The sequence below is a fragment of the Dermochelys coriacea genome, chromosome 10 (assembly GCF_009764565.3).
Source record: "Dermochelys coriacea isolate rDerCor1 chromosome 10, rDerCor1.pri.v4, whole genome shotgun sequence".
In the NCBI taxonomy this organism is placed as follows: domain Eukaryota; kingdom Metazoa; phylum Chordata; order Testudines; family Dermochelyidae; genus Dermochelys; species Dermochelys coriacea.
The window spans coordinates 21,899,969-21,921,503 of record NC_050077.1 but is presented as its reverse complement, the minus strand read 5'-3'; the positions used below and the strand labels follow the sequence as shown (position 1 = coordinate 21,921,503).

At 42.8% G+C, this 21,535-nt stretch overlaps 1 long non-coding RNA gene across 1 annotated transcript; it reads right to left on the bottom strand.

Annotated features, from left to right (window-relative positions):
- Window positions 1-544: 544 nt before the first annotated feature.
- Window positions 545-8,048, bottom strand: LOC119862764. Its single transcript, XR_005295359.1, has 4 exons — window positions 7,882-8,048; window positions 4,283-4,384; window positions 3,604-3,658; window positions 545-893 (listed from the first exon to the last, which is right to left on the bottom strand). It is a non-coding gene; the product is annotated as an uncharacterized LOC119862764 (long non-coding RNA).
- Window positions 8,049-21,535: the final 13,487 nt, after the last annotated feature.

Sequence of the window (21,535 nt, the reverse complement as noted above, 5' to 3'; positions counted from 1 at the left end):
TTTAACTGTTAAAACAAATTGTCAGCATTACATCTCAAAATATGCAAAGTAAATATCCTTAAATCAAACCCTAATAAGGTTTTCTTACTTAGCCTGTCTGTAAATCTAGATTATCAATGGAAATTTTGTATTTGTTTGTATACAGTGAATTGAAGTTTACAACATTTACCAACAAAAATCTAATCCTTCTAAGCCTATGTATACAAGAGAAGAAATAGTATGAGGACATTTCTAAAAATGTAAGAAAGTGTCACTGTTCTCAGAGCAAAGACAATCTTTCCTGTGGATGATTCAGTTGCGTATTTAATAAATCTAAAACCTTTTCAGGGGTGACTTCAAGTTCTGGAGATGTAGGAATGGCACTTTCTTCCACAAAGTGTAGCAGGGTTTTTTTTAAAAAAAAAAAAAAAAAAAGACATAGAAACTGTTTGGTCATTGTTATAAATTAGCCCCCCGTTATCTCTTAGAAAATTGAAAAGATGATTTCCACTTCATCCCCCAGGTTATCTAGTTGTGATCTTTATTAAGGTCTGATAAGATTTTCATATACTGAGAAATAGCGTCACATAAGCCTTCAATAAATGTGAAGGTTGCTTGGGTACATTTTGTACTGCTACAAATTCAGGCACGTTTCTTCCAAGCTGAAATATTTGGAGCCTTCAAAATACCTTTATTTAAAGAAGGGGGGAGGGAAGAGCAAAGTAAAATGTTCAGGCCAACCATCTGTGCACTTTGAATTATCTTCCTCTTCCAGTATCTTCAGTAAAAGTAGGGTCTCCATGTCTTCTGTAGGACAGGCTTCCTTTGAGCCTTTCCTCCCTCAAGGCTTCATATTGCATTTCATTTCCTTTGGCCCATTCTAGATGAGATTCCATTTTCATACCACAGTTATTCTATAGGGATTGTAACATGGGGTTACTGCAGAGCAAGCATAGATTGTGTTGTCTTGTTCTAGATATCAAGTAGTGTTTTTCTATCACTCCCAATCTTTACCAGCCTACATCTGTTAGTAACTCCTTTGTACTCTTTTAACAGTAGATCTCATAGTGCTTTAAAAATAAGGTAAGTATAATTATCCCCATTTTACAAAGGGGGAAACTGATGCATTGCTGGGAGGCACTCAGATGATACAGTGAGGGGGGGGGGGGGGGAGTATAAGAAACTAGATTGAATAGAATTGCAGCATAGCCCCAAATTAATTCTGTGTCACTCAAACAACAGAGGGCCAACTGACCAACTCTCAAATTGAACTTAAGCTATCTTATCCTATAGCTGATAGGACTGGTATATTCTCAATGCTAAAAATTTTAGCAAATAGACACCATTACTAGTTATGGGACTAGAACAGTTAGAGCCATAAAGATGAAGTGAAAACAGAATATCTCTTTAGCTTTTACATATATTTCTTATAACTTTTTTCCCTTTCATACTTCAGATTGCTTTCCTGTTTACCTCTGGTACTGTCTTGCCTTCTCTAAAGATTTTTATGATAAATGCATGACAGTAGGAAAAATGTGTTTATAACATCTATTTTAATTGAAACAGTGGGGAATTAGGATGAAAAATGTGGGACTTGTTCCATTTGCTGTGAGGTGATGAGTCAAGACCAGTTCTCTTTTATAACGCTTCTAAGAATCAACATCTGTGTCCTTGTGACATACTGGTCATCCACAGCAGAAAAAGAGAACCAGTTCAGAAAATTTAACAGTGATTAAATGCTGTCAACCTTTGCCCATTTCCATAGCTGAACTCTAAACAAACATTTTCCACAGTACAGAAACACTTACAGTTTTTTCTTCATTTTGTTTCCAGCCAGTCTGGATCAGAAATGCTAAAACAACAAGAAAAACTGCATCCTCTTGGTGTCTTGTGCAGGAGATGAAGCAGAAGCTCTAGAGATCTTAACTAAGATTAAGCTCCTAAATTCATTTTTAATAACCTAAATAAGGTGTCTGATTTTCAAAGATGCCGAGTACCTAGTATCTCCCATTGATGTTCGTGAGAGCCACTGTATGTTTAAAAATCAGACCACTTATTTAGGTGCCTGTAACAGGGCAGGCTACTCTCTCACCCTGGGATCCCAAACAGTCTCTGATGCCTCTTGATGGTGAACAGCAACATGAATTTTTATTTATGTTATTACCATCACAACTGCCATGCCGTACTTCTGCCTATGATGTCCTTCAGTCCTCAGCCCTTTCTCAGGGAGAGGGAGAGGAAGCGGAAGCAATCTCACCAGACAGATCTTGCTTCCCCTAGGCTCTACTAGTCCTCTCTCCTTTTACACTTCCTGGATTTTTTAACTACCTTCCCATCAGTTGGGCTAATTAGCTCCTTAATTCATCAGCCCACAATCTGATTATAAGTATTCCACCCCTCAATCAGGGCTTCTCGGAGGGGACTAGTTAGTGCCTAAGGGTATGTCTACACTGCAATAAGACACCTGCTGCTGATCTGTGTCAGTTGACTTGGGCATGGGCTGCAGGGCTATACAATTGCAGCATAGACATTTGGGTTTGGGCTGGAACCTGAGTCCTGGGAGCCTGCAAGGGAGGAGGGTACCAGAACTCAGGCACCAACCTGAACCCAAATATCTACAATAACTTTATAGTCCTGCAGCTCAAGCCCTGCAAGTCTAAGTCAGCTGACACGGGTCCTCTGCAAGTGTGTTACTGCAGTGTAGACTTACTCCAAGTGACCAGAGTTTTGGTTCAGCTGCTGGCTCTTAGCACTCTGTCACAGTGCTTAAATATTTTTAAAAGACTAACTTTTTAGATACCCTTTTAAAAAATAAATAAATCTTTGCCTTCACAGGAAAAGCTTGTTCTCATGAGATTTTCAATCCAGGTTTATAGTTAAGAATTTCCAGATGGAATTTTTAGAAATTCTCAGTTTTGGCCTAAGTCTGCTTCCACTGAAGTCAGAGTTTTAGGATCAACTTCACTGGGAGTAGAGAGAGGCCAATGCTGAAGACTTTTGAAAATCCTAATTTTGAATAGTTCAGATAAGCATAAAGGCATCAGATGCTTATCTGAACAAAAATGAAACTCTGAACCATTTGAGGTTCAACTATCATTAATCCTTGAGGCCTGAGATCTTGAGCTCATTTCTAAACTCGGGTCTTCTTGCTGGTAGCACAACAGACTGGTGTCTTCAATATTTGTTATTTTATTTTAAACGCTAGTTAAATGTTGCAGGTAACTAGGAACTACTAACTTACTTAATAATGGGCTTGCCTTTGCTTCAGTACTATTTATCATCAGTAAAAATGCTTTATTTTCTTGTAGCTAGGAGAGCCCTTGAAGCAAATTACTGTACAGGAGGCAGAGCTCAGACGTGTAAATTAAGTTAAAATTGCTATGTGGTTACTTAGTTTTATATGAGAGAAAGAAAATGTTTTCATAATTATCAATGCAGCACGTTTACAGGAGGAATAGAATAGAAAGAATGAGCACAATTTGAAGCATCTGAAGAATGTTCTGATTATTAAGCAAATACACATCATACTAGCCAGCACAGATGAATTATGGATTACAATTCCACAGATGCAAAAGGGAGAATAGAGAAATAAATAAAAAGAATCTACAACTGGGCAGCTTTTACCTAGGAAGGATGTTAGGTCTCTGTGTGTCTTCTCCGAGGAACTCAAACATGTTATCTGAAATATATAATATTCATTAGTATATACCGGAGGGAGGGCATGATATTAGCAGATTTTCTCCTTGTCTTTGTCTGAATATAATTGTTCAAAGTGATTTCCTGCTTTCAAAATAAAACTGCATTTTATTCTTTCCCTTGTTCTTGTTACAGATATATAGGTAGCAGAGTACTTGCTGTATACATTTTGTATACAGGTGTTCAGGCCCAAACATTTATGAAACTTAAAATAAACACAACAGACATTTAAGGTATCTGATGTAGAAGGGAATTAGAACATTCCAAATGAGTAACACAAGCCCAAGTAAATCCTAGAGGAGCAAAAACACTTCCCGACCATTGCTCTTCAACTTCCACTACAATAGATGCAAATACATTTGATGGAATGTACAAACAATATCAAACTAAAAATAAATTCAAGCTTGTCCCAGAAGAATACTGAAAATGAATGAAACTATCAAATAATGTGGTATTTCAAAACCCAAACACGTACTGTGTAAGACCTGGTTTTCTTAAAGAAATATCTAAACTGGATGTTTCTTTAGGAAAACCAAGGTTTTGATTCTCCTCTTACTTAAATCAATATAAATCAAGAGTAACTCCTCTGAAGTTAGTGGAGCTGTACCTGGGTAATAAATATTGTGAGAGAAGACTCTAAGAGTTCTTTTTTGGCTCAGAAGCTCACTTTCCCTGCAAACTCTGGATGAGAGAGCTGGAATCTTCTTTACTATATAAATGAAAGAATTATAGAAATTAGGGAGGAAAAAAGCTCATATGCTATCTAGCCTCTCACCTTTCTAAAGCAATATATATATCCCAATGATTAGTCTAGTCTTTTTTTTTTCCCCCCTCCCCTTTCTTAGTCCAAGCCACAAGGCTTTCCCCTGGGAGGCTATTTCTGTTAGGAAATTTACTCTGATAGTTTAAATGCTTTACTTAATTTCATCCCATTAGTCCTAGTTATATCTATTGTACTATTTTAAACACCTCTTCTCCTTTGTAGAACAAACAAAACAAACATTTGAAGTTAAATATTTGGAAAGGAAAGCAGGAATATTGCACAGAAATGTGAAAGATGTGCTGAGCACATTAAAGTCTCCTGCAATGCTTAGACAACTATTTCTGCCAGTCAGTAACTCACCTTGTTCATGTGTATTGACCAAATGTGAAAAGTGCAGGGAGTGGGGGGGGGGGAAATATTCAGAAAAGAGCAGTATTTGTTTAAATAGGAAAATTATTTTCTTAAGTTTAATGTTGTATAAATGTGTTCCCTCTATGGGTTGTCAGTCAGCAAGTTCTCCTCTGTTCCATAGGGAGAAGAAAATCTCTCTTGCTGGCCTGGGTTGCCATCCGAGGCTTCTCTGAGGGACAAGCTTTTTGTCCCATCAGGCACCTAGCATATGGGCTGAGAAGAAAGGAAAGGAAGAGTAAGTCTGGCTGGATCTCACTTGCCTTTTTCCCCCCCACAACTCCTGCTGAGGTAGAGAGAGGGATTATTTGTTATGCTGGTTTGTAGTGGGATGAGAGGAAGTGGAGCAGTGCCCTGTGTTCTGCTGAGTGTGCTAAGGAAGAAGGGACTCCTCTTTCTCTTGAGAATTCTATTTGTCATGAGGAGAAAGAGAGTAAAGGATATGAATTGTTTCCTGATGAGACTCCCATTTAGGTTACAGCACCCAGGTTGTCTCTGTGGTAGGGTTAGATAGGAGTTCCTTGTTTAGAAGCTGGAAGTGGATGACAGAGGATGGATCATTCAATGATTGCCTGTTCTGTTCATTCCCTCAGAAGTACCTGGCATTGGCCACTGTTGGAAGACAGGATACTGGGCTAGATGGACCATTGGTTTGACCTAGCATGGCTGTTCATATGTTTTAATTATAGATATGTGGGGAGCCATGGTAGAAAGATTCACATGACAATAGCATTTTCACTCAAACTACAGAGGCCCTGGGCAAGAAAGATCACTCATCACATGCACTAACAATATTTTGCTAGAAAGTGATTTTTCCCCTTGTTCTAGCTGGAATGAGACGGAAATTTCAGTTGGATACATCCCTTCGCTTTGTCACCATTTCACTGTTTGTGTACAATCATGCATTGCTTGTTAATGATATCAGTCAACTAAGTAAGCACCTTTTTTCTGTTAGAAAATTTGCAAACCAGTTATGGTTTGTGTATGTTTTCAGTATTGCCAAGTATTTGCTGATATGAATATATTTCAATTATGTGAATGATTGGCTTCCACTGTTCACTCTCATGTGATTTGTTGCATGGTATTTATTCTGTACCATCACTGAAACTTTTTAAGCAGAAGAATGAGTAGAGGACAAATAATAAACACATTCAGTTTTCTGAATCCTATTTTTTGTGACAACATTTATTAAACTTTCAGTATCCATGATCATTTAATGAATAAACCAGCTATTACTTGAATTCTTGTGCTAGATGAATAATGTAATCCCATAACTAAAATAGTTGAGTGAAATTGCCACACTTCACAAATATATTCCAAGTGATGGGGTTTTTTTCCCCCCAATCAGCTCCATTTTTGGTAATTTGGTTTTCTTGTTATATTTATTAAACAATTTCAGTGAGGTGTTGCCCTCTTAATTTATTCCAGACCTCAGCTGAGTCAGTGTGTCACTTGTTGAGATGGGAAGCACCAGAATGGTAAATCAAACCTTTAACGTATTATTCTGGGAGTAGGGGACAGGGAGAATATTTCCAGTGGAGGCTTGACCTTTTTCCACCATGGAAATGAGCACTGACTGTGACCAGTGGAATATTGTTACTTGAACCTGGATCTTATATTATTCTATGGAACACCTGACAGAAGGTTTACATAAAATGTAGGATTAGTTATAAAATGCCAATGTGGCTATATTCTATTTGTTTATGAAAAAAGTTTACCTTAATGCATTATTTAATTTAAACTATTCCCAATATATTCTCTGATTTTAAAATTAAAAAATGACTCCCAAATTCATACTGGATTTGGCCTTTTAACTGATGTTTTTCAGAGCAGTTATTTCATTTACTTTCTGGATCATTTACTGTCTTTAGAGGTAGTAATATCATTTTCAGCTTGAGCCAATAACTTTTGGCTGCCTGCTTTTGAATTATCTGGGTCATGATAATATTGGTTTCTTTGGAGTAATTATTACCTTTTATTTAGGAACCTGGAGAATAATTAGGCTGAAGGAACTACCATATCTGGTTAGTGGAGAAAACCTGAGTTATATTCATGTTCTGGATAGGTAAACATCTACCCACAGCTGTAGAAGACCTCCCTTCATCCCACAGGCATACCCATGCCTGTGTGTTAAGAGTGACTCATGTGGATTGAATCCCTCAAGGAAAGCAGCAAAGGGAGAATGAAACTAAGGGGACGTCTACACTACTGCTTAAGTTGATCTAACTTACGTTGCTCAGGGGTCTGAAAAAGCCCCTCCTCCCTCAAGTGACGCAAGTTTCACCTGTCCACACCGGTGCTATGTCCTGCCAACATAGCTTCCACTTCCAACTGAGGTGAAGCAATTATGCTGATGGGAGGGTGCTCTCCTGCTGGCACAGCACATCTTCACCAGACATGCTGCAGTGGTGTAGTGTAGTGCTGTAGTGTAAACTTGCCCTAAGAAACACTAATTGAGATCTTCTTCTGTAGATATTTGTGCTCAGGGCCTAGCAGAGCCTTCTAATACAGGGGTGGCCAACCTGTTGCTCTAGAGCCACATGTGGCCCTTCAGAAGTTAATATGTGGCTCCTTGTATAGGCACTGACTCCAGGGTTAGAGCTACAGGCACCAACTTTCCAGTGTGCTGGGGGGGGTGCTCACTGCTCAATTCCTGGCACTGCCACAGGCCCTGCCCCCACTCCACCCCTTTCCATGCCCTCCCATAAGTCTGCCATGCCCTCACTCCTACTCCTCCCCCACAGAGCCTTCTGCATGCCACAAAACAGCTGATCAGGAGGTGCAGGGAGGGGGAGGCACTGATCAGCAGAGCTGCCGGTGGGTGGGAGGCCTTGGGAGCGGGGTTGGGGGAGGTGATGGGGGCAGCTGCTGATGTATTAGTGGCTCTTTGGGAATGTACCTTGGTAAATTCTGGCTCCTTCCCAGGCTCAGGTTGGCCACCCCTATTCTACTATCTGTATGTAACTCCAAAAAAAAAAATGCAGTTTTAGGGAAGTATCTGTGACATATTCCACTGTATAATGGAGTTCACTCACCACTCTGGTATCCTCTTTGCCCTTGCTTCAGGGACTCAGCCTGCAAAGCCCAGCAGCCAGCCAGGACATGTCTCTCACTCCCCCAGTTCCTGCTAGCAGCACTGCTCTATCCAGGATGCTAGCAGTTCTCTCAGCCCTCCAGAGAGGCTGTCTTTCCTCCCTGGGCTCCCCAGAGAGAACTGCCCTTCTCTGCCCTGCAGCTTCCTATTTATGTGAGCCTGCTTGGCCCTGATTGGCTGCTCCCTTCAGCACTTCTCTGATTGGCTGCCTCCTGTGCAGCCTCCCTAGGTTTCTATTAAACCCTTAGAGCCCAGTGTGGGGCAGTCCCCCGCTCCCCCCAATACACTGGTAAAGCCTGAAACAGGGAAGAGCTGTTTTTGGAATATTTTGTGGATTTAAATATTTTTTACTTCTACAATGGAAAAAGTTGTTCATTTGGCTACACATCCAGAAACAAAGCAGATCACGTATCATACACATGCTAAATGTAATTTATTTTGTATTTCCCTGGAGTTCACCAGATATAAAAATGTGCAGAATTTTTTTTTTGTTAGCAATGTATTTACTTTTTGGATTAAGTACTTTCCCTATGTGTGAAAACAGCAGCATATACGGTATCTCTGGAATGCGTAAGCCATGTCATAAACCCAGACCAATAATAAAATGCAGGGAAAGATAGGAAGGCTTTCATAATGTATTTATATAGAAGTTTTTGTACTTTGTAATATCAAAACTTTAAAAAAAACCCCAAACATTGCGAAGTTAAGCCAATGTAAAATGACTTGAAGTGCAGTCACTTTAGATGGAGAATGCAGCTGTCATTTTGCTCCAATACAGCTCAAGAGCTTTCAATTTTTGTGACCTGATTATTCTTGCTAGTAGCTTTCTGAAAGTGCATGGGATAGAATTCTTCCTGCCAGATATAGGCTTTCATTTAAATGGGCTCTAATGTACAGAATAAGCCTTTTGTGGGATGGCCTAATTATGCAGTAGCATCGCCCTGTGCTGCTGTTTGAGAAATACAAGTATGGTCACAGATAAGCTTTTGCAGAGGCCAGCCAGTAGTGCCACAAATATGGCACACCAAGACTTTAGGATTGGGGAAGAAAAAGCATGATCTTTCTCTTCATATGTGGTTTAGAAGAGCCATAATAAGGCATATGATGAAAAGGAAGCTTTTATGTTATGCTCCATTATCCAAGTGCATACTAGGGGATAAAAATGACAAAAACTCTGCAGTTTACAGTCTCTCTTTTCTATTCCTGCCAAATAAAAATGGCAGAAACAATAATAGAGTCCATACATAAACACTAAACTCTTCACATACTTACATATATATATGTGATATATATATACAAAATACAATAGACACAGTATTATATTGCAGGCTTATTCTAGTGAACATAGATAATGCTGCTCAATTCTTAACCTGATATGGCAATAAACTTTTAACAGAAATGCTTTCCTGTGTTGCTTTGGGAACGGAAGCGCAAACAATTTGTGTGAAGGAAAAGTTCTATACTGTATGTGCCCAATACAGCACTTCCCATTTGTCATCTAACACTGAAGTTTGGTAAGGCCTTTGCTACCTAAACTTGCAAAACTGGGATTTCAAGAACAAATAAAATAAGATGCACATATTGGGCTGTAATTCATTTTATGATCTGTTTCACAGATGCTGCTGACTCAATCCAGGACTTCAGCATCATTCACCATGTTGTGTTCTGATAAATAATCGTGTTGAGGCATGCATGCATACACACAACATATACATATATTTACTTGTGTATCCAATCCTAAGGCTTTCTTATCCCTTCTGTGAAAGCAGGATAATGAGACTTTTGGGGGGATAGATCATTCCAGAGATGAAAGAATAATTTCCAATATGTGTATCCTGCTTTTCCTGTTCTTAAAAGTAATATGTCAGTTTTACAAGTGTAAGAACTGAAGGTCTTGTCAAACTGTGGTTGGGGATAATATGAGGTCACTTCATTATTTAAAAGACTCCTGCACTGTATAATTAGAAAAGTTATTTCCAACATATTTTCCTCAAGAAACTATGATGTCTACCTTTTGCTAGTGACTGCATTCATGATTCCCTTAGAACATCTTCAGCAGCTGAAAGAAACTTATTATGGTAGGGAGAAATATTTGTCAGGTAATCTTAGTGAGCTGAAATGAGTTCACAGAATACATCTGGCTAAATTCTATGCTTATACTGCCTGACCCCCTGACTTCAGTGAATGGGGTACTACACTGTAAAATTTCCCCCACATCTGACTGTACATAAAGATTTTGGCATTTCCAAGGTTTTTATGATTGAATCAATAGTTGAAGCAAACAATTGCAAAGTGGCTGATTAGTAACGTTTTGGAGCTTTAATGCTCATAAACAATAATCATTGTATACAAAACCTTACCATTTTGGACAGAAAAAATGATAAGTTTGCCCAGCCTGTATCTACATCTCAGCAGAAATAATTAGCCTGTTTATGGTTCATGTTATCCAAATGTTCTTGGTTATTTTCCATAACCAGAAACTGTATGGATCTGCAAACCAGTCTTGGGTTGTGTGATGCTAGCCCTTGGGACTGTCTTTTGGCAGCATGTTTCTCACTCTAGTTTCAGAGTAGCAGCCACGTTAGTCTGTATCCGCAAAAAGAAAAGGAGTACTTGTGGCACCTTAGAGACTAACAAATTTATTTGAGCATAAGCTTTTGTGAGATACAGCTCACTTCATCAGATGCATGCAGTGGAAGATACAGTGGGGAGATTTTATATACACAGAGAACATGAAACAGTGGGTGTTACCATACACACTGTAACAAGAGTGATCAGGTAAGGCGAGCTATTACCAGCAGGAGAGAAAAAAACTTTTGTAGTGATAATCAAGGTGGGCCATTTCCAGCAGTTGACAAGAATGTGTGAGGAACAGTGTGTGTGTATGTGGGGGGGGGGAATAAACATGGGGAAATAGTTTTACTTTGTGTAATGACACATCTACTCCCAGTCTTTATTCAAGCCTAATGTAATGGTGTCCTGTTTGCAAATTAATTCCAATTCAGCAGTGTTGGAGTCTGTTTTTGAAGTTTTTTTGTTGAAGCATTGCAACTTTCAGGTCTGTAATCGAGTGACCAGAGAGCTTGAAATGTTCTCCGACTGATTTTTGAATGTTATAATTCCTGACATCTGATTTATGTCCATTTATTCTTTTACATAGAGACTGTCCGGTTTGGCCAATGTACTTGGCAAAGGGGCATTGCTGGCACATGATGGCCTATATCACATTGGTAGATGTGCAGGTGAACAAGTCTCTGATAGTGTGACTGATGAGATCAGGCCCTATGATGGTGTCCCCATAATAGATATGTGGACACAGTTGGCAATGGGCTTTGTTGCAAGGATAGGGTAGTCTTCTGGCTCTGTCATTCTGTTTCTTCACTTCAGCAGGTGGGTATTGTAGTTGTAAGAACGCTTGATAGAGATCTTGTAGGTGTTTGTCTCTGTCTGAGGGGTTGGAGCAAATGCGGTTGTATCGTAGAGCTTGGCTGTAGACAATGGATCGTGTAGTGTGGTCTGGATGAAAGCTGAAGGCATGTAGGTAGGCATAGCGGTCAGTAGGTTTCCGGTATAGGGTGATGGTTATGTGACCATCACTTATTAGCACCGTAGTGTCCAGGAAGCGGATCTCTTGTGTGGACTGTTCCAGGATGCGTTTGATTGGTGGGATGGAAATTGTTGAAATCATGGTGGAATTCCTCCAGGGCTTCTTTTCCATGTGTCCAGATGATGAAGATGTCATCAATGTAGCGCAAGTAGAGTAGGGGCATTAGGGGACAAGAGCTGAGGAAGCGTTGTTCTTAGTCAGCCATAAAAATGTTGGCATACTGTGGGGCCATGCTGATACCCAAAGCAGTGCTGCTGATTTGAAGGTATACATTGTCCCCAAATGAGAAATAGTTATGGGTGAGGACAAAGTCACAAAGTTCAGCCACCAGGTTTGCCGTGACATTATCGGGGATACTGTTCCTGATGGCTTGTAGTCCATCTTTGTGTGGAATGTTGGTGTACAGGGCTTCTACATCCATAGGGGCTAGGATGGTGTTTTCAGGAAGATCACAGATGGATTGTAGTTTCCGCAGGAATTCAGTGATGTCTCAAAGATAGCTGGGAGTGCTGGTAGCGTAGGGCCTGAGGAGGGAGTCTACATAGCCAGACAGTGCCAAAGCCTGAGATGATGGGGCTTCCAGGATTTCCAGGTTTATGGATCGTGGGTAGCAGATAGAATATCCCTGCTTGGGGCTCTAGAGGTGTGTCTGTGCAGATTTGTTCTTGTGCTTTTTCAGGGAGTTTCTTGAGCAGATGGTGTAGTTTCTTTTGGTAACCCTCAGTGGGATCAGAGGGTAATGGCCTGTAGAATGTGGTGTTGGAGAGCTGCCTAGCAGCCTCTTGTTCATATTCCGACCTATTCATGATGACGACAGCACCTCCTTTGTCAGCCTTTTTGATTATGATGTCAGAGTTGTTTCTGAGGCTGTGGATGGCATTGTGTTCTGCACGGCTGAGGTTATGGGGCAAGTGATGCTGCTTTTCCACAATTTCAGCCCGTGCATGTTGGCGGAAGCACTCTATGTAGAAGTCCAGTCTTTTGTTTCGACCTTCAGAAGGAGTCCACCCAGAATCCTTCTTTTTGTAGTCTTGGTAGGAAGGTCTCTGTGGGTTAGTATGCTGTTCAGAGGTGTGTTGGAAATATTCCTTGAGTCGGAGACAGCGAAAATAGGATTCTAGGTCACCACAGAACTTTATCATGTTCGTGGGGGTGGAGGGACAGAAGGAGAGGCCCTGAGATAGGACAGATTCTTCTGCTGGGCTAAGAGTATAGCTGGATAGATTAACATTATTGCTGGGTGGGTTAAGGGAACCACTGGGAGTGGATGTGTCATTACACAAAGTAAAACTATTTCCCCTACTGTTCCTCACACTTTCTTGTCAACTGCTGGAAATGGCCCACCTTGATTATCACTACAAAAAGTTTTTTTTCTCTCCTGCTGGTAATAGTTCACCTTACCTGATCACTCTCGTTACAGTGTGTATGGTAACACCCATGGTTTCATGTTCTCTGTGTACATAAAGTCTCCCCACTGTATTTTCCACTGCATGCATCTGATGAAGTGAGCTGTAGCTCACGAAAGCTTATGCTCAAATAAATTTGTTAGTCTCTAAGGTGCCACAAGTACTTCTTTTCTTTTCACATTCTAGTGCATCTCATGGTGAAAAAGCCTTTTTCCATGTTTGGCTGAAACTTCTCCTATTTCTCTTTATTGAATCTTGTGCTGAAAAGGTACCAAATGGACAATCCTGGAGACTGAATCCTCTTTATCAACCACATACATACAACACAGGCAGCCTCTCATCCCACCAGTGAACTTCCTCTTACTTCCAAGGTAATGCATTCTATGTGCATTCAGTCCTACAGCCCCCTGTTAAGTCTGCCAACAAGGATGTCAAGTAGGGCCTCTTGTGGTGGTCATATAAATCAATAGGAATTGATCTGGCAACACTAACTACTTTCCAATAGAACAGCAAACCATATTAGGATGGTAGTGACTTTTGGTCATCATTAACAACCTAAATCAGGTTTGAACAATTGACCTAAAGAAGAAAAATTCAGTGTTTCATTGCCAGTTCTCTGGGTCACCCAGTCATTTCTAGCTTGCCTGTTTTATAGCATCACATTGACTCATTTCCATTCTTTGTGTTGTAAACAAGTCATGTCTCGGATCCTGGCCTACCTTCCTTACAGGATTATATTTCCTCTTATTGCCTTTTTTATGAGTTATATATGTTTCACTTTTGTAGCCTTCCATCTGTGACCGCTGTTATGAGCCTGGAGCAACCGTTAGCCACAGACTCACCACCTATAGTGAACTGTGTGAGCTAGCTCAGTCAAGTTTTATGTGTGTGGTGGAGAGTGGGGATACTGAGCAGGGAGGTAGCCTCCTTTTGACAAAATGACAAAGTGAAAATGTTATCCAGGTATGTAGCTGATTCACTTAATTTTCTATCCTCTTTCTGCCGACATAAGCCCTGACAGCAGAAAGCACACTAGAGAAAGGAGAATGCAGCAGCATAGAGTGGCTTCAACCTGTCCTCCACTGGAGACACACAGAGAGCAGCTCAACCCAGAGTGTGTAAATGATAGTTGTAGGAAATGTTGAGAAAGGTTAGCTACTTGGCAACATCGCTTGCCCCATCCTCTTGGAATGGAAGTAGAATAGCTGGTGCAGGAATGCTTATAATGTACACCCTGACCCATCTTGATTCAATCTAGCTCCTAATCTTTAGTTTGTATGTGTTCGCAGTTCAGATTCTAAGAGCATTTTTGGAATATATAGATAAATTTTCTAGGTCCAGAGTTCTTTGTACTGCCAACTGGAGAAAAGAGAAGAAATTATTAAACAAAGAAAAACATGTAAAATATCATTTCTTTGTTTTAGTGGCATGTCCTTTTCCCCCTTCTGCAAAAGAAAAGGGAATTATATGTGTGAGCAACCACTGAACAGTTTAGCATCTACACACAAAACAGATCTTTTATTTTAGCCTTAACCAATAATTGTACAAGCCTCCACATCTTTATTACAGGAAAATATTTTCTTGTTCAAGCTAAGCACTATGTAAGCTTTTCCTTATCTGTTCTCTAAAACCAACACCATGCATTAATGCAGATAGATTATTTCAGAGAGAGAAAATGGCTCATGAACATGAAAATCATAAAGGTACTCCTCCCAGAAATGAGCAAACAATTAGTCTCCATATAGTAATACTTAGAGGAAAGAAAACTATTTTCAAGGCTGGTTAAAGGTAGTTACTTCTGCAGCTAAGTGCATTTTCAGTCATCAAAAATTTTCAACTAAATATGAGGAGGAAAGTGTTATCCATATTTATGCTTCATTAAATAAGCATAAGGAGTACTAAAAATGAAAAAGAAAATTACAACTTTATCATCCTTTATCAACCTGAAGGGCACAGTAGAAAATGCTAGAACCTATCAGAGAGAATGAACTGCTTTAAACCATGCCAACCAAGTCGAGTAAACAGTTTTAAAATGAGAGCAGGGGTAATCACCACTTTGCAGTTTGTAGAAGAAAATATCACAAATATACAACAACAGTGCTCATAAATGTACTTTTGTATTTTGATAGAGGGGATTAAAATAATGAAGTATATTGCCATATTCAATAATAAAAACAAGAGAATCAAATGTTTCTCCCCACCTAATTTTGGACTGTTCTTTTTAAATTAGTGAGAAACAATTGGCTGGCTTGATGTTTTACTCTGATAATGATGAACATAGTAGTGCCATTTCTATACTGAAAATGTTATTGCTGAAAGTGTTCTGGACCTCTTCTGAGCAGTGATTGTGTCTCATATTATGCCAAATTGCAGGATAGAGCAGAGCAATCATTCTACCCTCTGCTACCAAGGCAGGAGCAGGGGGAATCTGTACCATTAACTCTGGTACCATCTCAGGGGCACTTGTTGAGTCTGGTAACTTGGACATGTGTGGCTGGATATTAGGCAGCGACATGTTTTCTGTGCCTGTCTGTCTCTGATTCACCTCTTACCCAGACCATCTGACTGCAGTGGCATCATCCACGGTGTCCTCAGCTCCCCCTGGATTGGTGGCAAACTTATTGTTATTGCTGACACAGTAGTCTGCACCACAGTTTACCCAGAATGCACTGGCATTGTCTGTTTTCTGCTTGGCACCCAGGGCATCGCTGAGACAGATAGAATCCTTGGTACTGATGCCGACTATGGCGCAGTCTGCATCTGCTGGCCTGGGACCAGCTTTGTTTTCAGTACTGATGCCTCTTTGGGACCCAGTATGAATTCAAGGATGCTACCAGTATTCAAGGAGCCATCGACTATTCCTTTGGTACTGATGGCATAGTTGGATTGGGCAATGGATAACAATGGATGTTTGGTGGCCCCATCAGGAGTGGCTCCACCACCACTATCAAGCTATTTGAAGGGATCCTCACAGTCAAGCTCAGAATCATCTACCTCCCCCTCCGGACCTCACTCTCCATCTTAAAGGTTGTTGAGACACAGCGGGAATCAGTCAGTATTGGGTTTGGTATGGTTCCCACAGCAGAGACAAGGGACCCTAGCCTAGTTCAGACTTGTCCACTATGCCATATCCTTATCCACAGTGGCTCAATGGAATCCCATGGAAGTCCCTCATTCAGTGAAGTTCTGCTCATCTGTTTGCTCTAGGACAAGATCATATGTACTTCCAGTAGGCTCCCACCTGGAATAATCAGATCTGCAGCTACCAGCAGAGGGGCCTCCCTCTGCGTTAGGGCATCCTGAACCTTTGGGACAGTCAGATGTCCTTCCTCAAAGGATTCCATTGTCCCCAACTACATTGTCATCCTTGTCACTGGATGATGCCATAGTACCCATGTCCACTGCAGTACTCCAGTATCAGAGGATTTCAGATCATATCAGGATCTGCTCAAACCCATAGCATTAACCATAGGTATTCAGGTTGAGTTTGTGCAGGAAAACACCCATAAATTGGTGGATATCCTCTAGCCTTGACTCCTGGAAGAATTGCCCTCTCCCTATAAATGAAGTACTACTAGAGCATGCTAAAGAGCTATGGAATACTCCTGCTTTGTTAACACGCACAGCAAAGCACAGTGACAAAAGGTACTACGTGCCAATACATGATTTCAGCTATTTAAATCTGAATTTTCCCAGTGTTGTAATTGTAGGGATCCTGACCCCAAAAAGGAGTTGTGGAGTGGTTGCAAGGTTATGCAGGGGGGGTTGTGGTACTGGTACCCTTCTGTGCTACTGCTGGTGGTGACTGCCTTCAGAACTGGGCAGCTGGAGAGCGGTGGCTTCTGGCCAGGAGCCCAGCTCTGAAGGCAGAGCCAACGCCAGCAGCAGCACAGAAGTAAGGATGGCATGGTATGTTATTGCCCCCTTACTTCTGCACTGCTGTCTGCAGAGCTGGGACCTCAGTCAGCAGCCACCACTCTCTGGCTGCTCAGCTCTGAAGGCAGCAGCACAGAAGTAAGGGTGGGATGGTATGCTATTGCCACCCTTACTTCTGTGCTTCTGCTGGCAGGGTGCTGCCTTCAGAGCTGGGCAGCTGGAGAGTGGCAGCTGTTGGCCAGGGGCCCAGCTCTGAAGACAGTGCATAAGTAAGGATGGCAATACTGCCAACCCCCCTAAAATAACCTTGCGACACCCCGCCCCCCCCACAACTCCCTTTTGGGTCAGGACCCCCAATTTGAGAAACGCTGGTGTCTCCTGTGAAATCTGTATAGTATAGGTTAAAAGCACACAAAAGACTTGATTTTATGCGGGGAGACCAGATTTCACAGTCCGTGACATGTTTTTCATGGCTGTGAATTTGATAGGGCCCTAGCTATATGCGCTTGCAGGATTTCAGGATGGTGACTCTAGCAGCCATAATCCATCCCTAAACCCAGGGACTAGTGTGTCGCCCTTGACCTATAGGATGCATATTTTCAAATCGGTATGCATCCCTTCCACAGTTGTGTCCTGCGCTTTGTTGATGGCATGGAGCATTACCAGCGTCATATCCTCCCCTTTGAATTTTCCACTGCCCCAAGCGTATTTACAAAGTTCCTCTCTTTTGTAGCAGCTTATCTGTGATGATGGGCATAACTACCTTTCCTTATCTGGACAATTGGCTTCTCAGGAGTTGCTCCACCCTGGAGGTCTTGTCAATGACCAGCAAAGCCCTTGCTTTTTTTCAATCCCTGGGTTTGCACGTACACCTGGAAAAGTTAACCCTTACACTTGTTCAGCAAATAGACTGCATTGGAGCCACCTTAGGATCTGGTGGCTAAGGAGATCCTGGTGTCGTTTGCTGGCTATCTAGCACAGACCTATGGAGGCACATTGCCAGTCCCCGGAGTCCCGGCACCTGTCCCTGGAGTGGCAGGGTAGATCTCCAAGCTCGCGGCATGGCTCCAGAGACTCCAGACGCCAGTCCCCAGAGTCCTGTTGCCAGTTCACCGGTACAGGTTCCCACGGGCAAGACATCAATCCCCTGAGCTGGGAAGTCGATCCTCTCGCTCCCGCTCCATGGAGAAGCACTGCTCTCGAAGCATGAGGCATCGATTGTGAGGGTACCATCACCGATCCTCCGAACGCCACCACTGGTCACCAGAGGCATGGCACCAGGACCTATCTTCCCAGTACATGGAAAGGCCTGATGGGACTGGGGTAGACAGGCAGCATCGGCACTGACTTGGTCCCCCAGACATGTCTCTCCCTCCTCAGGCTCAGAGAGTGAGGAGGAAGATCTACCGGCAGGCCAGGGCCACTCACCAGGGTCACCAACATTCACCAGTGCCCGCATGGCCCCAAGGTCAATCGCCAGCTCCCTGGCAGCTATGAAACCCCTGGGGGTTTCCCCAACCATCACAGGGGCACCTATCAGTCTCGGGGCACCTGAGAAATGGTCGACAACTGTCTCCTGTCCGCCCCCAGAGTTGGAAGCAGAGTTACACCAAGATCCCCAGGGTTAGCAAGCCCCAGCTGAGGCTCCCTAGTGGAGGCGGCAGACCCGCTGTTACCCATCTCCTCTCCTCTTCGCCTGAAGGGACCATAGCGGGACCTTCCCACACAGTCCCCCAGGATGATATGAAAGCCCACCATCTTAAGAGGATGGCTTCAAACCTGGGGTTAGAGGTCGAGGAGTTGGCAGAACCCTCCGACTCCCTGTTTGATGTTTTGAGTGCAGCAGCTCCCTCCAGGGTGGCATTACCCATTCACGAGGGAATGGTAAAGGTGATCAAAGCCTTGTGGCAGACTCCCTCTTCCCTGCTCCCCATTTGCAAGTGGGCGGAGAGAAAGTATTACATCCCTGCTAAGGGATTTTAATACCTATATATACACCTTGCTCCTAGCTCACTGGTGGTATTAGCAGCCAATGAGCATGAGAGGCAGGGCCAACCAGGATCGACCCCTAAGAAAAAGGAGGCGAAGAGGCTTGATCTCTTTGGCAGAAAATTTTATTCGATGGCCAGCCTCCAGTTAAGAGTGGCCAATCATCAAGCCCCACTTGGCTGCTATGACTTTAACATTTGGCAGTCCATGCCCAAGTATGCGGACTCGCTGCCAGAGCCCAGGAAGGAGTTCCTGCCTGGATGAGGGCAGAGCTGTGGCCAAGGCAATCCTCCAAGCAGCCTCAGATACAGCGGACCCCACAGCCTGGACCATGGCTCAGGCCATTTCCATGAGGCATGCATCCTGGACCTCCCTTTCGATGACCTGGCGCTGTTCACAGAACAAATAGACAGCAAATTCCATGGCCTGAAAGACTCTAGAGCTACCTTGCACTCACTGGGCCTTTACATGCCAGCTCCCGCAAGAAAGTGGTTCAAACTGCAGCACTCCCACAGGTTCAGGGGCCAATCCTGAACAGATCCCTTCCACAGAAAGGGTAGGAGCTGCAAGCACTGGCAAGACCAACAGCTGGCACCCTCAGCTCTCTCGAGCTCTATCCACAACAATGGCGTAATAAGCAGGCATTTTGAGGGTGCGCTCGAGGGTGACCTTCCAGCCTGTGTCCTGGATCCAGCACCCCGCTTTTTTTTCCAACCATCTGTCTCCCTTCCTCCTGGCCTGGGCTTCTATAACATAGGACCAGTGGGTCTTCAGCACAGTAGCAGGGGGGGTACACCATCCGGTTTATTTCTACCTCTTCCTCCTGCACCCTTCCCATCCCTCATCAGGGACCCTTCTCATGAGCATCTGCTTGCTCAGGAGGTGCAGGGCCTTCTGCGAGTGGGAGCTGTGGAGGAAGTCCCTCTGCATTTCAGGGGGAAAGAATTTTACTCCTGTTATTTTTTGATCCCAAAGCCAAGGGGGGGGGTACATCCCATCCTCGACCTGTGGAGCCTCAACGAGTATCTCAAGAAGTTGAAGTTCCAAATGGTCTCCCTGTCCTCCATCATTCCTTCCCTGGATCCGGGAGACTGGGACACCGCCCTCAACCTGAAAGACACTTACTTTCATCTATTGATCTTTCATGGACACAGAGGGTTCCTATGTTTCATAGTTGGGACCATCCACTACTAATTCGCAGTTCTCCCTTTGGACTAGCAATGGTCCTAAGGATGTTTATGAACTGCATGATGGTGGTGGCAGCCTATCGCAGCTGTCGGGGTATCCCGATTTACCCATACCTTGACGACTGGCTCATCAAGGGCTGCTCCAATGTCCAGGTCCAGCACAGCGTTGGAACATTGTGAGCCTCTTGTCAAGTTCTAGGCCTGTTGATAAATGAACAAAAATCAACATTGGTTCTGGTTCAAAAAATAGAGTTAAGCAGAACAGTCCTCGACTCTACTCAAGACAGAGCCTTCCTGCCAGAGGCCAGGTACAGGACAATGTCAGATCTGATTGCCAAAGTCACAGCCCACTCACCACTACCTGGGTATGCTTCAAATTATTGGGGCACATGGCCACATGCATGTACATGGTTATAAGCAACTGAAAACAGTCTTAAACTGATGTCCACTCTTACCTTTAAGCAGTGGTATCGGCGTTGCTTATAATAGAAATATATGCACATATAATAGGTTAACAAATAACCCTCACACCAAAAGTCAACCTAAGTAAAAATTCCTACAAAGTTCCTCATTCTCACACAATCTCTGACCCTGTTCAAACCCCTTCCCTCTCTAAATACCACCATAAATAGAGTCAATAGATAGAATTTGCTGCATGCCCTGAAAGTCAACACGTGCTGGCTGTTTTGACGAAGGGTGTGTACTAAAAAACTCAGTTTCTTTCTTGCTGGAATTAGACTTTTTTGTTAATATATTGCATATAATGGATACAGAACATATTTGTTTTTTTTTCCTGTGGCCATGTCTATACTACAAAATTATGTTGACCTAAGTTACATCAGCATACAGCTGCTGCAGTTATTACATTGCTTGTGCATGTGTATGCTATGCTCCTTGTGTCAGTGGTGTGCATCTTGTGAGGAGCACTTGTATCAATGCAGAGTGAAATACACTGTGGGTAGCTATCCCACATTGCAACCTGATATCATCCAGCACCAAGTGTTTTCGGAAGTTTTTGCAAAGCCTCCTGGGGCCGAAACGCAGGGGTGACTGGGAGCATGGGTTCAACTTACCATAATGCAGTGTTCTCCATCCCATAATTTCATCTGCATCCCATAATATTTCTTCCCTCTTTTCAAGATCTCCAGAAACCCTTGCATCCCTCCTTGCTATCCGCCATCTGTGATAGAAGCATGGAGCCTGCACTGCTCTGCACTGTTGTATGAACATTGCAAGTAGAGGGCACCTGATCCTGCAGTATTTGCAGAGCTGCAAGAGGAGCCCTGGAGAACGATTCCTTGGAGGCTAGATTGCTGTGGGACATAGAAAGAAAATTCAAGATTGTTGGCAGCATTCACAGAACAGCTGTAGATGGTGGAGCGCCAGTTCTGGGCCTGAGAAATAAGCACTGACTAGTGGGATGATGAACGGTGGCAGCAAAACTTTTGGACGTGCGAGGCCACATTTCTGGATCTGTGTGCCAAACTCGCCCCAGCCCGTCAGCACAGGGACATGAGACCTGTGTTGACT